Here is a 16,524-nt window from a genome sequence, read left to right as displayed (position 1 = left end):
ATGAGTTTATTTACTACTGCTGGTGGAGATTTATTTCCCCGAGGGTATCACCAGCCCAGTAGTCAGCACTTTTGTGCTGACATGAATTATCATTGATATGGTTATTTTTATAAATTAACTGTTTACAAAATTTAGAATTTTTAAAATACTAAGGCTTTCTACCTCAGGCATAGATTATCTTAGCTGTATTTGGCAAACTTTTTAGGAATTTTGGTTCTCAATGCTCTTCAACTTCGTACTTTATTTGGCCTATTTAACTTTTTTTTATTCGAGCGTCACTAAAAAGTCTTTTGTAGACGAAACGCGTGTCTGGCGTCTATACAAAATTTAGTCCTGGTATCTATGATGAGTTTATTATGGAGGATTAAAATTTAATACATTTTCATTTATCAAGGTTTTTGAGCAATTTTCTTATTTAAAAATGTGAATAAATGTAACAGAAAGAAAATATTTCAACCTTTATCTAAACAATTGTCAAAAAAATTATTTGTCACTTTTTGTCCTATCAAATTTGAGACTTTATGTCCTGTGACTTTCTGTCTGTTTACCGAAACATAGTAGTGTTAATTATGTGGTTGCATATCCAGTCAAAACGATAACAACAAAACTAATATCAAAATCCTGAACACAAGCACATGTGATATAACTGTCCTTTTTAAACGATAAAGACGAAATTGACTTCAATATCATACAACTGATGTTCTACATTTCTATCAGTGGAATAATAGACATCATGTCCAAGCACATAATGTTATTATCATTTTGATTCAAAAGAATTCATTCGTTTGGTGTGTTTGAGCTTTTTATTTTGCTATTTGATTAGGGACTTTCAGTTTTGAATTTTCCTCAGAGTTCAGTATTTTGTGATTTTACTTTGCTTAAAGTTGAGACTCTCTCTGGATGATAAGTTTGGATGCATTATTAGACGCACTATTCTGATAAAACTATGTTTGAGCAATATCTTAAGATAAAACGCACACATACTGATAATAGAAGTTACACTGAGAGTATATTTTGTTTTTAAATTAAACCTTCTGAAATAAGAATTTAGAAAACAAGTTTATTTGGGTAAATAACCCATGTCTTCGATAGAAGAGGGACGAAAAATACCAGAGGGATAGTCAAACTCGTAGACTGAAAATAAACTGACAACGCCATGGCTAAACGGACAAATAATAGTACAGAAGACACAACATAGAAAACTAAAGACTAAGCAACACGAACCTTACCAAACACTGGGGTGATCTCTGGAAGTGTAAGCAGATCTTGCTCCACATGTTCAAAGAAGATGAACGATGGGTACCCGAATTCGTCAATTGGATTCAAATGACTCGAATCCCAAAAAGTTTTAAAAAAAACCAAAATAAAGTGCGAAGTTTAAGAGCATTGAGTACCAACATTCCTAAAAGTTTGCCAAATACAGCTAAGGTAATATCTGCCCGAGGTAGAAAAGCCTTAGTTTTTCAACAGTTCAAAATTTTGTAGACGGTTTATTTATAAATATAAACATATCAATGATAATTCATGTCAGCACAAAAAGTGCTGACTACTAGGCTGGTGATACCCATCGGGGAGACAAATATCCACCAGCAGTTGCATCGACCCAGTGGTCGTAAATAAACTCATCAAATTTGTTTTTCAAAAGTTAAAATTTTTGCTAACTTGGCTTCAGTACTGGCCCACACAAGAATGTTAATAATGACCAATCAAAATGTCGTCTTTAAATGGTTAATTTATTTAATTTTAGAAACAATTATTCTGATGGTTTTCGAGCATGATTAATAAACTCATCATAGATACCAGGATTAAATTGTGTATTAACGCCAGACGCGTGTTGCGTCTACAATAGACTTATCAGTGGAGATCGAATCTAAAACAGTTAAATAGGCAAAATAAGATACGAAATTAAAGATCATTGAGGAACAAAATTCCTAAAAGTTTTGCCAAATACAGCTAAGGTAATCTATTCCTGGGGGTAGAAAAGCCTTAGTATTTTAAAATTCAAAAGTTTTGTAAACATTTAATTTAATCTATAAATAAGATCATATGAAAGATAATTCATGTCAGCACAGAAGTGCTGACCACTGGGCCAGTGATAACCTCGTTGAACACATTTTGCATAACATAAAACATCAATAACTTTGGCACCAAATTCCTTCGTATACAAAGAGAACTTTGGGATCAAATAAGACTATACAAATCAAAAACGTCATGTATATGTCATATTGTTTGAAATTTATAACTTATCAACTGGAGTTAATTCAGACATTATGTTTGCAGCCAATTGATATCTTTTCATTCTATACTCAGACTGTTAAGTGATTCCCATTTACCTGTACACATTACACCACGCTGAAATGTCTGAGTCGCTTTAAAAAGACTGTATGCGAATTTTCAGAACAGTTCTTAATATTCCACTGTTGATTGGTATAAAAATTGATCGTAACAATAAACATAAATTAACTATTTTTTATAAAACATTTTTAAATGATCATAACAACGATCTAATTACCGTTTCTGACTTAAATTCATTTACTAAACATTAATGTATGTTTGTTAAGTGTCTTATCAAGTTTGATAAGGGAGAGAATTGAGATACAATAAAACAAACAATATACAAACCAAACAATTGTTTAAAACCGCCAGATGTTCACGTACCTGACTTAATAGAACAACCATTTCACTTCAAACTGATGGGACGGGTTCCTCAAAAGATATTCTGATTCCAAATTTAATAAAAAAAAAAAAAAAAGATGCTGAATACTGATTTTTACCTTCTTTAAACGTGTTAAATGTTGAACAAGAAAAAAAAAAAGATCGGTAGTGTCGAAAAACTAAAAAAAAAAAAAATATTAAAAAAAATTCTGACTTTTTTCAAGCTAAATGGTTGCTACGTTATTATGTTCTCCTTTAAATTTTGTTTATCGATTTCAAAATAGAGTCCCAAGTCGGACCTTTAATGTATTGTACACAATCATGGAATATTATCTGATTTCTATCTTATTGTCTTTTACTCTATATTGACTTTTTTTCTTATACATATGCTTCTATTCTTTAAAACAAAGTGACTATCGTCAGTCTAATTATGTGTATCTTGAAATGTATATACAATTAAGGGAAACATAAATTGTGTACAGAATACACATTGTTTGATCTCCTATATTGTTATTGCAACCATTTTATAGGTCCGACAGTCCAGTATGTTTAACTTCTTTTTGTAGACATTAATCAAGGCAACAGTTATTTACCGCTATTCAAATTGAAAAGTCATAACAAATCTGGGTTACAAACTAGAACCAATGTATAAGAGAAAAAACGGAACAACAAAAACACGAACGGCAACAAAAACGTTAACATACATAAAAACGGAATCTTTGATAACAACTGCCATATTCCTGACTTAGTAAAGGATTTTCTAAGATAAACTGATGGACTGAACTTGTTTTTTGGCTAGCTGAACCTCTCGCATTCCGATGATAAAAATATCACTTAAATGAAAAAACTACATGACAGAACTTGGTAAATTACAAACAAATTCATAAAAACCCAGCACAGAGAAATGAATAGAAGAATAATATAAAAGTAACATGTAAACCACATAATAGTCGTAATAGCAACTGTTATCTCCCATTAACGACATGCATTGACACCATAAACGGTGTCGTGTTTTTGTGACGTATATTTGATCTTGAAATTCATACACTTATATGGAACACTATCCAAATATTGAGAATTAGTTTCTTAAAAGGCTATTTTAAACTAATGCTGTGACGGCATAATTATTAGGAATAACATAATACTTTATCCATATAATAGGTACCAGGCTTTTAATTTGATACGCCAGACACGCGTTTCGTCTTCATAAGACTCATCAGTGACGCTCAGATCAAAATAGTTTCAAAGCTAAACAAATTCAAAGTATAAAGAGCATTGATGATCCAAAATTTCCAAAACAAATATACCAAATACGGCGAAGGTAATCTATGCGCGGGAAAAGAAAATCCTTAGTATTTTGAACAATGTATACTTTTGTAAACAGTAAATTTATGAAAATGTTATACAATTGCTATTCATGTCAACACCGAAGTGCTGATTATTGCGATGATGATACCATAGGGGACGAAACGTCCACTAGCAGTGACATCAACACAGTGGTGTAAAAAGTAATCAAAGATACCCGGCTTATAATTTGATACGCCATGGGAAATGGAAATTAACTTGACTATTATAACAATAAGACATATTTATGCTAAAATGTACCGAAATACAGAATTCAAACCACAAACCGTAAGCCATAACACAATATCAAACCGGACTAACAAAAGAAACGTCTTAACTAAATACATGCATATTGGATTAATAAATACTGACACACGTCGTATAGCAATGATAATGTCCTATTGAAAAACAGTCATATTCGGGTATACGTACTTAGCAGAGAGACGGCGTAGATTGTTAACCACAGTCTGAGACGCGAGCTAAGACGTGGTAAAATGGATAAATGGATGTCCCAAATATTATAAACAAGAAACTAGAAATAGAAATATAAAGGTTCAACCAAAAAAGTCAAAATTATTCAATCGCGTCGTGGAATGAACTACTACTGAGTGGATTCTTATAATTTCTATAGAACTTTTAGACTATTTTAAATCTTGGTCTATTTCTGAAATTAATTCTTACATACTTTTGATTTTTTTAACCCTGTATGCTAACATTGCCCATGTGAAATTTTAAAATTGTTTGTATACACATTGAACGACAAAATATGTGACGTATAAAATTTTCTGACGTCAGTCACGCGAATCAATGAATGTGTTTGAGGATAGATGTTTTTGTGTTCCGTTAAATTGTTCCTTTTAAGATTGTTACACGATGATGACTGCTGTACCCATATTTTAACTATTTTATTTATATGTCTGTTTAGTTCACGCATCATTGTAAATATAGCGGAATTTGATGAGACTATCATTAGAATGAGAGGTTTAGCGCTTTAAAACCAGATTTAATCCACCATTTTCTACATTTGAAATTGTCTGTACCAATTCAGGAATAAGACAGTTTTTGTCCGTTCGTTATTGATGTGTTTTGTCATTCAATTTAGCCATGGACTTTCCGATTAGATTTTCCTCTGAGTTCAGTACTTTTGTGATTTTACTTTTTAATTGTTTTTTTTAAAGAACATGAACAAAGTTAACATTCACAATGTAAAAGTATACTTCAACTCAAATACAATTGTTTTTGATACAACTACACAGCTGTGGAAGTATAAGTTCATATTTTTGCCATTTCTGCCATTGTCTTGTACAGTAAAACCATATATCTTACGTCCTCGGTGCTGCAGGTAGACATTTGTTTGGTTGTCTACTGCCACACGACCCCCTTAAAAAGATAAAGAGATGATTTTTACTTACACAAAAGTTATCAGAAGGGAAATGAGAAGGAGATACAAATAAGGAATAACTTTTTTGATCTGGACTTATATTTCTATACATAACAACAACAACAAATTGTTGTTATAACAAAAGATAATTAGAATAAAACTGAAACAATAAGTTTAAACAATACGAGCATATTCATGCCTTTGGTTTTCCAGTTTCAATTGTTTTAATTTCGAAACCTTTTTTAAATGATTAAACGGTATGAGGTTTTATCATTGTAGAATGCCATACACTTCTCTAGAGATGTTTTCATTCTGGTCATTTGATTTATACGACGGATGGATAATTGATTTATTGGCGAACATACCACAACTCAATGAGATCATACACCTCTATCACTAAATATCATTCAACGCAAACATTTGTATCACTCGAATTATAACGATCCCAAGTATTCACTCGTCGTGATTCTTTGAGAAAAAAACTAAAATGGTATTTCGAGTGATTATACAAAAGAATACAAACATGTAGTTTTAATTCGAGTTTCGGGATACTTATAACAGACAAATCATTTACGCTTAGACTTAGAATAGTGTTCAAAACAGATTCTTTGTTTTAACTTTCTTGTAATGAACGTAGCATTGATCAAGCGCGCCTTACATTTTCTTTATATACCGACTGCCGCTGACGTGCAGAACGGATTTAATGATTATAACCTTATAGATAAAAAAAAAGATCAAAAGATCAAATATTTATCACTATTCAACACATGGACAGTTTTGTAAATTTTGCACTGATTGGCATTCGGAATGATAAAAGTATACTTACGAGCATTGTGTGAATAAAAATTTCTTGTTTTTGAAGCCATTATGAACCCAACATTCAGTTCCTTAAAATACAACTTTATCTTTGAATGTGAAAAAGCGTCTAGTTGCGATGCATGCATTCTCATTAGGAATATTATTTGAACTTACTGTCGATGAGGACTGCCAGTTATTTTGCTGATCTGTGAATTTCTGCACCTTGCTGGCCTTTGGAATATGCTGTACACCCGTAAATTTGTTAACGGGTACATTTTCCCAATCTGTTTGAGGATTTGCGGGAACACTAATCGCATTTGAAAACTGAGTATCATGTTCATTCGGAGAAGTGAATTGGTGATGTGAAGGTATACTAATTACACCTGGAAATTGAGTATCTGGTACATTTCGAGAATTGGTTTGGTGATTTGATGGTATACTAATAACACCTAGAAATTGAGTATCAGGTGCATTTCGAACATTGATTTGGCGGTTTGCAGGTATACTTATAACACCTGGAAATTGAGTATCTGGTACATTCCGAGAGTTGGTTTGGTGATTGGAAGGTATACTAATAACACCCGGAAATTGAGTATCAGGTGCATTTCGAACATTGGATTTGCGGTTTGCAGGTATATTAATAACACCCGGAAACTGAGTATCTGGTACATTCCGAGAACTGAATTGGTGATTTGAAGGTATACTAATAACACCCGGAAATTGAGTACTAGGTTTATTTCGAGCATTGGATTGGCGGTTTGCAGGTTTACTAAAAACACCCCGAAGTTGAGTATCAGGTGCATTCCGAGAATTGGATCTGTGATTTGCAGGTATACTAATGACACCCGGAAACTGAGCTTTTGGTACTTTCCGAGTTTTAGTCTTGCGATTTGCAGGTACACTGATAACACCCTGAAATTGAGTATCAGGTGCATTCCGAGAATTGGATTGGTGATTAGCAGGTATACTAATGACACCTGGAAACTGAGTATCTGGTACATTCCAAGAATTAGTTTGGTGATTTGAAGGTATGCTTATGACACCTGGAAACTGAGAATCTGGTACATTACGAATATGTGTTTGTGTAGTCGCTGTTTTCCCGCCAGCCTTTCCTTTGAGCTCATTAAACTCGTTTTCAGTTATTTCTATGACTCTCCCTTCCTTGTCCTTACCATGCGTTCTTTTCAATTTATCAAAATCTGCTTGACTTATTTCCATTGGCGGTCCCATATCTTCTTCAACTGGGCTTCCAGAGAAACCAAAACTGAAATCAGCCAATAAATGAAAAGCAATAGCATTCATGCTAATTAATTGAGAAAGTATATAAAACGTGTACATAAATCACGAATGAAGAGGAAAGATAACATAACTAGACAAAGTGACCCCCTTTCTCCACTCTGAAGTATCTGTATTGTTATAAATGGGTATTGATAATAATCACAAAGAAATAAAACATTTCATATTTCAAATTTTTATTGGAATATCCGAAAACTTGAAAAATAACGGTCTTAGATGATTTTCATACACTAAGACAATTTGGCAACTCAATTTGGTGAGATAAAATTACATTTTTTTATAACTTGTACGACTGTTATCAGATACCATAACATTTAACATAACGTCAATCAACTTATCAAGTTGACATAGCGGTAAAATTCAACTGTCACTGTCAGGGGGTAATGGGTTTATGAAACATGTTTGTTGGTACCTATTCTTTCAGACTCAGTGTTATTTGACACATCGTTGGGGTAGTTTTCCCTTAAATTCCATCGTGGCGAGTGCTTGTTTACGTATTGGAAGTTGTCATTCCAACTAATGGTCACTTCCGGCTAACAGTACTTCTTTATAAAGTAATGATAATACATAAAAGTATTTACATATGATTAAATTACTTGCTGGCTTTTCTTTTATTGTTTAGGATATTCAATAAAAGGATATAATAACGTTAAGTACGTTTATGTGAAGCGCCGTTTATGAACTATTTCATGTTGTTATTTCAATGACGCCAGATAGAAGCGTAGGTGATAACGCTACGAGTATGGAATTTTAAGGTTTATAATTAATATGTCACTTATTTATTGGAATTAAAGGCAAATTTTCGCGATTTTATTGATTTATAACGACATTTTGGGACATGAGCCAGAGTTTCCCTTAGTATTTCAAAGTTAAAGTTGATTTTCAATTCTGTCAGTCGCGGATGTATTTCACCGTCAAGTGTAAATACGGCGTCGAACTAGCACTTTGGCATATGTTATCTGGCTGTCAAGCTGAGCAGAACAATAAACAATTCAACCCTTAAAGTCAATAAAGCTATTTAGGTACAGGATGCGTTTCGATATACAGCTATTTTACCTTAAGCTATGCGATAGCGTTTCAGGTCTATATTTATCTTTTTACATCTTTTGGAATATTAAACTAAAAGCTTACATAAGGACGTCCAGGAACCAAATACCTTTTTTTATAGATATTCCCGCTTAAGCAGGAAGTGGTTTCATATTTAGACAAGATGCAGAACCAGTTCAATGTTTACAATTTCTAATAGCGGTTTTTTGCAAATTATACAATAGTTCACTGTAGGGCTACCTCTGGTACAAATAAATGCTACAAAAATAACAAAGTTCAACTTTTTCCCAAAAGAGCAATTATTAATAGAATCAAAACCTTGACCACATCTTCAATATATGTACAAACAGCCAACAAAGTGAAAACATCCTAGCATTCAAAATACAACAGGAGCTATGCGGATTAGCTATATAGCCATAATGAGAAGGACGAAAGAACAGACAGACGGACGGTCAGGGGCAAACAGTATACCCCAAAACTTTCAGTTGTTGAGGCATAAAAATGAAATTGCAAAAACATGTTTATATTATTTGCGACAAGACGGGGAAAGAATATGATATACAATATGCTTCAATTACAATTTCATACTTTTTTTCATTTCCAAAATGTAAAAATTATTACTTGATTGCAATGAGAAATCTTTTAATTAACATATCTAGTACATGCAATATAGTGTGATTGCTTATTTAATTTTCTTGCTATCATATGCCGGAAGGTATTCTTATTGTTTATGCAAGATAAAACAATAACATTACACGATTATTATCTCGAAATGACATTTGAGCTGTAATGATTAAAATTAAAGTAGCAATCATATAAGGTGTAAAAGACAAAAAGGAGTAGGTCCGGTAACGGCAGATTGTCGCCTCAAATTTCAGTTTCATTAAATGAACCATTTTAGACACATTTTAAACACTTAAAAGTGTCTATTCCAGTTGATTGAATTAGTTAATGTGAAAGATTTTAACTGATAAACTCATTAAAAACGCTCCGATTCTAGCTTAAATGTGAAAAATCTATCAAATATGCCAAAGAAATGTCACTTTTGAGATGTTTTTTGTCAAAAATGAAAGTGGCCGCATCCGTGGTTATCCTCAACCTTAATATATGTTATGTACTATCATCAGATACAACTTAAATTTCAATATAATGAATGAACACGAATGCGGCCACTTTCATTTAAGACGGAAACCGTCTAAAATTTAACTAAAATGCTAAAATTGTGATATTTTCAGTAATTTAGCATGACTTAAGGATGCTAGTACCCGATACATGTGTATTGTATTGCAAAAACAGCTAATATTTATGTAGCAGAAGCATTCTACTTTCCAATAAATAACAAATTGTTTAAATTTTAACAATTCTGTAAAACTGCTATATTTTGGGGTCAAAAAGGGGTCTTACCGAACCTATTCCTTTAGTTAAATTAATAATAGCTGTAGTTTACATATTGATGCAAAAATAAAATGAAATATTAAGAACGGTTTTAATCAGACATAAGTAAGAATTTGAAAATTAGATGTGTCGTACTGCGCGATTAAAGATGGTCATTAGAACAACCGACAAATGAAGGCAACAGCAGTATACCGCTGTTCGAAATTCATAGATCGATTGAGAAAAAAACAAATCCGGGTTACAAACAAAAACTGAGGGAAACGCATCAAATATAAGAGGAGAACTACGACACAAAGGAAACACAACATTAAAATGTAGCACACACAGAAACGAACTATAATATAAGTTCGACAAGTCGAACAAAGGTATATCAAAGATACGTCCCGTCTAAAAAGCACAATACCAATTACACATCTATTGGAACAAATTTACGCCATCACGAATAGGCCAATCTTTCTCAGGATTTAAACAATTGCTTGCACAAATATATTCCGAAGAACATCCCGTACTGTGAAAGATTGGTTATTTCGGTCTTAACAAAGGAGTAGGTCCGGTAATAGCCAATTTTGGCCTCAAATTTCAGGTTCATCTGAAGAAAGGTTTTAAACACTTTTAAACACTTAAGTGTCTATTTCAGTTGATTCAATTTGTTTCTGTGAAAGATTTTTACCTCTTTAGTCATTAAAAACGCTCCATTCAAGTTTAAATATGAAAAATCTATCAAATATGCAACAAAATGTCAATATTCTGATGGTTTTTGTCCAAAATGAAAGTGGCCGCATCCATGGTCATCCTCAACCTTTATATATGATATGTATTATCATCAGAAACAACTTACATTCCATTATTAAAAATTAACACAAATGCGGCCACATTCATTTAAGACAGAAACCGTCTAAAATTTACCTAAAATGCAAAAATTGTGAAGATTTCAGTAATTTAGCATACCTTAATAATGCTAGTACCCGATATATATATATATGTGCATTGTATTGTCAAATAGTTATCAAAGGTACCAGGATTATAATTTAGTACGCCAGACGCCCATATTTATGTAGCAGGAGCATTCTACTTTCCAATAAATAACTAAAAGTTAACATTTAAACAATTTTGTAAAACTGCTATATTTTGGGGCCAAAAAGGAGTCTTACTGGACTACTCCTTTAAATTACCGATATCTTTGATTTCGATTTTCTAACTGTAGACAAATTGTGTGTTTGGGGTACAAACTTACTGGTATCTAATGAGTTTTTATTTAATATATAACAAAATACTTGGTCGATGTCACTGCTGGTTGAATTTTCCTTTCCTAAGTGTACTCACTTTAAATATATTTAATGTGGTTATTCCACTTATAGTATAGTATTCATTAAATATTTAAATTATTGGAAACAATAAAGAGGTTTTTACTCCATACAATACATTACAATAACAAAATATATTACTTTTTAGGATTTTTCTTTTTACAATTTCCTTAATTCAGTTTCACAAATGTTCTGCAGTGATCGCCTATGAAGACTTTATGTCAACGTGAAACCATCTATTCTGAGATGACATGATATATCATTAATCATCTGTATTTACTTTTTCTGCTTTCTATAAAATCACACCTTTATTATGAAATAATTGATGCAAGCTTTTCTTTATTGTAGTTTTAACATGAGTAGGCATTATATTCGTGATTGTTTTTGCCCGGGCGAATGTTAAAACTACTATAAAGTATAGCTTGCATATATATATACATTATTTCGATTCTGATTAGAACAATTAACAATTTCTATGTCCGATGTGTATGAGTGCGGAACGTTTGTGTAGGCTCTTCCATGAACCTCCCTCTTTTGTTTGTAAACAAACAAACGACTGGCAATGTAATTTTTCAGAAGGGGAGATTTGAACAGCTAGCATGAACGGTTGTCGTATGTTGTTGTCAATTTCGAAATGCAACATGCTACAGGTTGCATTTATGCAAATATTGGCAATGCAATTTCCAATAGGAACTCCTGTTACGGTTCAAACTGTACCACTTTTACTATGAAGTTTTGAAAAAGATCTTATCCTAGAGTTTATAGTTCTTTGTAAATACAGCTGTTTCTCAAAACAACGCTTCTTTTGGGGAGATCTGGTATATTCATAGAAAATTGATTTTGTTAAAATTCTGGTTCCCAGTTATGCTCTCTGTGTTCCATCTCAAAGAGACATAACTTGGAAATGTTATCAGTAAATATACATAAAAGTGTTAGTTTAAACTCTGAAAAGTTCAGGGCATATGCACGTTGAAAGTATAACGCACAGACCTATATTTTGACCTTTGAAAAAAATTGTAGTGAAATATCAATTCTAGGATAAGATTTTTTTCATAGTAAAAGTGGTACAGTTTTAGCCGTAAAAGGAGTTCCTATTGGAAATTGCATTGTCAATATTTACAGAAATGCAACTATACAGTAATGATAATTGAATAAGTAACACTATGTGCATCATTTCACAGGTTGGAAGTGTTTTAAGTTAATCAAATATATTAAATGAATGCCAATTTGATAAAATTCATTATTCTGCAGAAGTCAATAAATGCAGGTGCAAACAAATTTATTGGATTTAAAGCATGGGTTTATTTACAAAGCGAATGAAACATGTCATATTAGAATACACCTTTTTAATAAAAACAAACTAATAAATAAGAAATTTTACCCCATAAAACGCAGGACAAATCTGTTTGCTGTCAACTGTATGTTTTCATCAAAAATCTGATTGACTTCTCTGAAAGGATATAAACATTGAAGATAAAATGTTGGTGACAACGTATATCACGTGATATTATTGAAAATTAAAATAAGTTTACATACATTTCCATTTACAATTATATGTATATGAATACTTTATTTAATGATAAAACGTTTTCGTGTTTTTCTGGTGGTTGATGAGGCGACGGATTTCTTTCCAATAAAAAGCCACGGGCATAATAGTGTGAGGGTCGCAATTGTTTATGTAACATTGCCGAAAACATTAAAAACATGAACATACTCTGGTGATTTCGAAGCGCATTATTAGATTTTTAAAGTTATCATGACTAATAACAATCATCTCCAAACGTCAAACAACTAAATATGTATTCAAACATTAAAAGTTGAGCAAAAATACCCATTGATGAGCGATATCTGTGTTTGTTCCTTAATAATTTATATGTTGTGATCTGCTTTTAAGAAGCAATCTATATTTTTATTTTTTTCTACCGATTACTGCATCGTTTTCATTTTTTCAAGAAAAAGGAATGTCATACAAATTAAAAAAATTACGAGTTTCTTTTGTGTCTTCTTAAACCAGTGATCTTTGGTAGAATTCTTTTAGCCATTCTTATCTGTTTTCGAATACCACTATTGCGTCTGAGCTGCATTACCATTTCTCTTCTACAAGAAATGTTAGTTTATGAATAATAAAATGAAAAAGAGAAGTTCTTTTCAAGTTGTTATAATAACTATCATGATTTTTTTCTTTTTTTTTCTCCGTTCATGTACAAAATACTTAATAGCAAGATCGATTAAAATAGCATCGTTGATGTTAGTGGGACTCTGTGATATATATCAGGTGAAGACTTCCTTGACTAAATCTTGAACATAAAAAAGAAGATGTGGTATGGTTGCTAATGAAACAACTCTCCACAAGAGACCAAAATGACACAGATATTAACATCTATAGATCACCGTACGGTCTTCAACAATGAGCAAAGCCCATCCCGCATAGTCAGATATAAAAGGCCATGAAATGACAATGTAAAACAATTCGGACGAGAAAACTAACGGCCTCTGTACAAAAACATTCTACGTGCATTTTTATCTGCTAATGTTCAGTTACTTTACGACTATTTAAAATATTCTGTAGACATTAAAAAGTAAAAGATTAAACTAATCTAATTTTCTTAATAAGAAATTATAACTGACATACTTTGGGTAAGGATCGCTGCTGTAATAAGTCGTTATATCAGGTCTTTTTGGAATACCACTGCACGCTGTTTCAATGCTCACAACAACGTTCAACAGTACGAACACCAGCTCCAATAAAACGTTATAATTCTAAAATAAATATACATAGATAACATAACCTCTGAAAAGCATTACTTGAGCAGGTTGTTGTTCAGTATTTCTTAATCTGACGTCTAAAAATTTGAATGGTAAATACATGTACCCTTCCAAAGTCATGTGATTAAAACGAAACGTTTGATGTTTTGAATAGTTGTACTATAAAAAATGATTTTTTTAGACATTCTTTTTCAACGAGAATGCTTTATTTTATTTAAAGGTTCAGAAATCCGTTGTTCACGAATTCTTGTCTCTTCATATTTTAATTGGTCAAACACATTTCCGTATGAAGATACATATTTCGTAAGAAATCACACAGCGCTAGTGCATGATAAAACCATGATGAAAGAAAGGTTAACAAACGTGTAAGGAAGATAGAAGTATTGATTATGAAAGAACTAGCGAAACTGCGAGGTACTGATCACTGATGATACCCCGCCCAAATACTTGACCATAAACAGGAAGTTGTTGAGAGATGAATCTGAGAATGCGTCACGCGGTATTCATTAAAAATTGCGTATTTTGGCTTTAACATTGATTCACTTATAGGGTCTTTGCTTCGGAACTAAACAAAAAGAAGATGTGGTATGATTGCCAATGAGACAACTATCCACAAAAGACCAAACTGACACAAACATTAACAACTATAGGTCACCGTACGGCCTTCAACAATGAGCAAAGCCCATACCGCATAGTCAGTTATAAAAGGCCCCGATAAGATTATGTAAAACAATTCAAACGAGAAAACTAACGGCCTCTTATGTTCTTCTCATATATCTTATGATAGTATGATACTAAACCCCTAACGGGAGGGATTGTGCCTAATATTCATATGATGAAGAATTATCTTTCAATTAGTTTAATTGAGATCTGGAGCTGGCATATCAGTTAACTGCTAGCAGTCTATTGTTATTTATGTATTATTTTCATTTTATTTATTATCCATTGTTACATCTTCTGACATCGGACTCGGACTTCTCTTGATCTGAATTTTAATACGCGTATTGTTATGCGTTTACTTTTCTACATTGGCTAGATGTATAGGGGGAGGGTTGAGATCTAATAAACATGCTTGGTATTCCTAATTATTGGAATTTTATACACATAAGAGGTACCTAAAACGACAAAGTGTTTTTTTCATTTACCTGTAGATATTTTTAAAACCGTGGTAGCTATGATGAGTTAATTTGCCATGGCTTTGTTTGACATATTTTTTTTGGTCTTAATGTTTGTCCCTAATATTTTATTTACTTTGCATTTAGGTATCTCAGATCAAATTTATTCGTACATAGTGTTAATTTACGTTTTTTATTGAGTTCAGCCTTCTAATTGATATGTTATCGTGTGGTTTTTTATGTTGTGATGTTATGCTGTTTCAGAAAAAGGGTGAACGTTTGGTACCATTAAAACGTTTAATCCCGCTTCAACTGCTTGCACCTGTCCTAAGTCAGTAATCTGATGTACAGTAGTTGTCGTTTGTTTGTGTAATTTATACGTGTTTCTCATTTCTTGCTTTTTATATAGATTAGACCGTTGGTTTCCCGTTTGAATGGTTTAAAACTAGTAATTTTGGGGCCCTTTAATTGCTTTTTGTTCGATGTGAGTCAAGGCTCCGTGTTGAATGCCATACATTGACCTATAATGGTTTACTTTTATAAATTGTTATTTGGATGGAGATTTGTCTCATTGGCACTCACACCACATTTTCCTATATCTATTAACCCCGACGCAATTTTTCCGCCTGTCCAAAGTCAGGAGCCTCTGGCCTTTGTTAGTCTTGTATGATTTTTAATTTCAGTTTTTTGTGTATAATTCAGAATTATTATGACGTTCTTTATCACTGTACTAGTATACATACTTTTTAAGGGACCAGCTGAATGACGCCTACGGATGCGGGAGTTTCTCGCTACATTGAATAACCATTGGTGGCCTTCAGCTGTTGTATGCTCTATCGTTGGGTTGTTGTCGCTTTGACACATTCCCCATTTCCTTCCTCATTTTTTTTATGGTATAGCTGACTTATATAAACCCTGACACCAGATTTCAGAAACCCTTGTAATGTAGTTTCTGAGACAAGTGTGCAGAAAGTTTTCAACTTAGATGTCATATGAAAAATGATGCAAGTGTTCGGTTGACATGAAATTGTTGAGTGATGAATCTGAAAACGTATTACAAGGTAAAAGCTGACGTAAACCATGAAATCAAATTTTTGAAATCTTTATTATGTAGTTCCCGAGAAAGATGCGACAAAAGTTATTTATCGAATTGACGGACTGGCTGACGGACGGATAGAGAGGAAAAACGGTATACTCCAACAATTATTTCTCACATGCTTCAGACTCTGGAATGATTGACAAACATCAACACTAAAATCTGAAAGTTCATTAGTAGCCAAGATTGTCCGTCATCAATCACATAATAAAATATTTTTTGGCATCGATTATATTGTTACATTATTTATTATTGATTTGTAATAAATGAAAAAAAAATACGTGCTGAGAGAACTCCGTAAGTATTTATGTATGCCTCGGTTGAATT

Source organism: Mytilus trossulus, chromosome 1, assembly GCF_036588685.1.
Source record: "Mytilus trossulus isolate FHL-02 chromosome 1, PNRI_Mtr1.1.1.hap1, whole genome shotgun sequence".
NCBI lineage: Eukaryota > Metazoa > Mollusca > Bivalvia > Mytilida > Mytilidae > Mytilus > Mytilus trossulus.
This window is presented reverse-complemented; position numbering follows the sequence as displayed.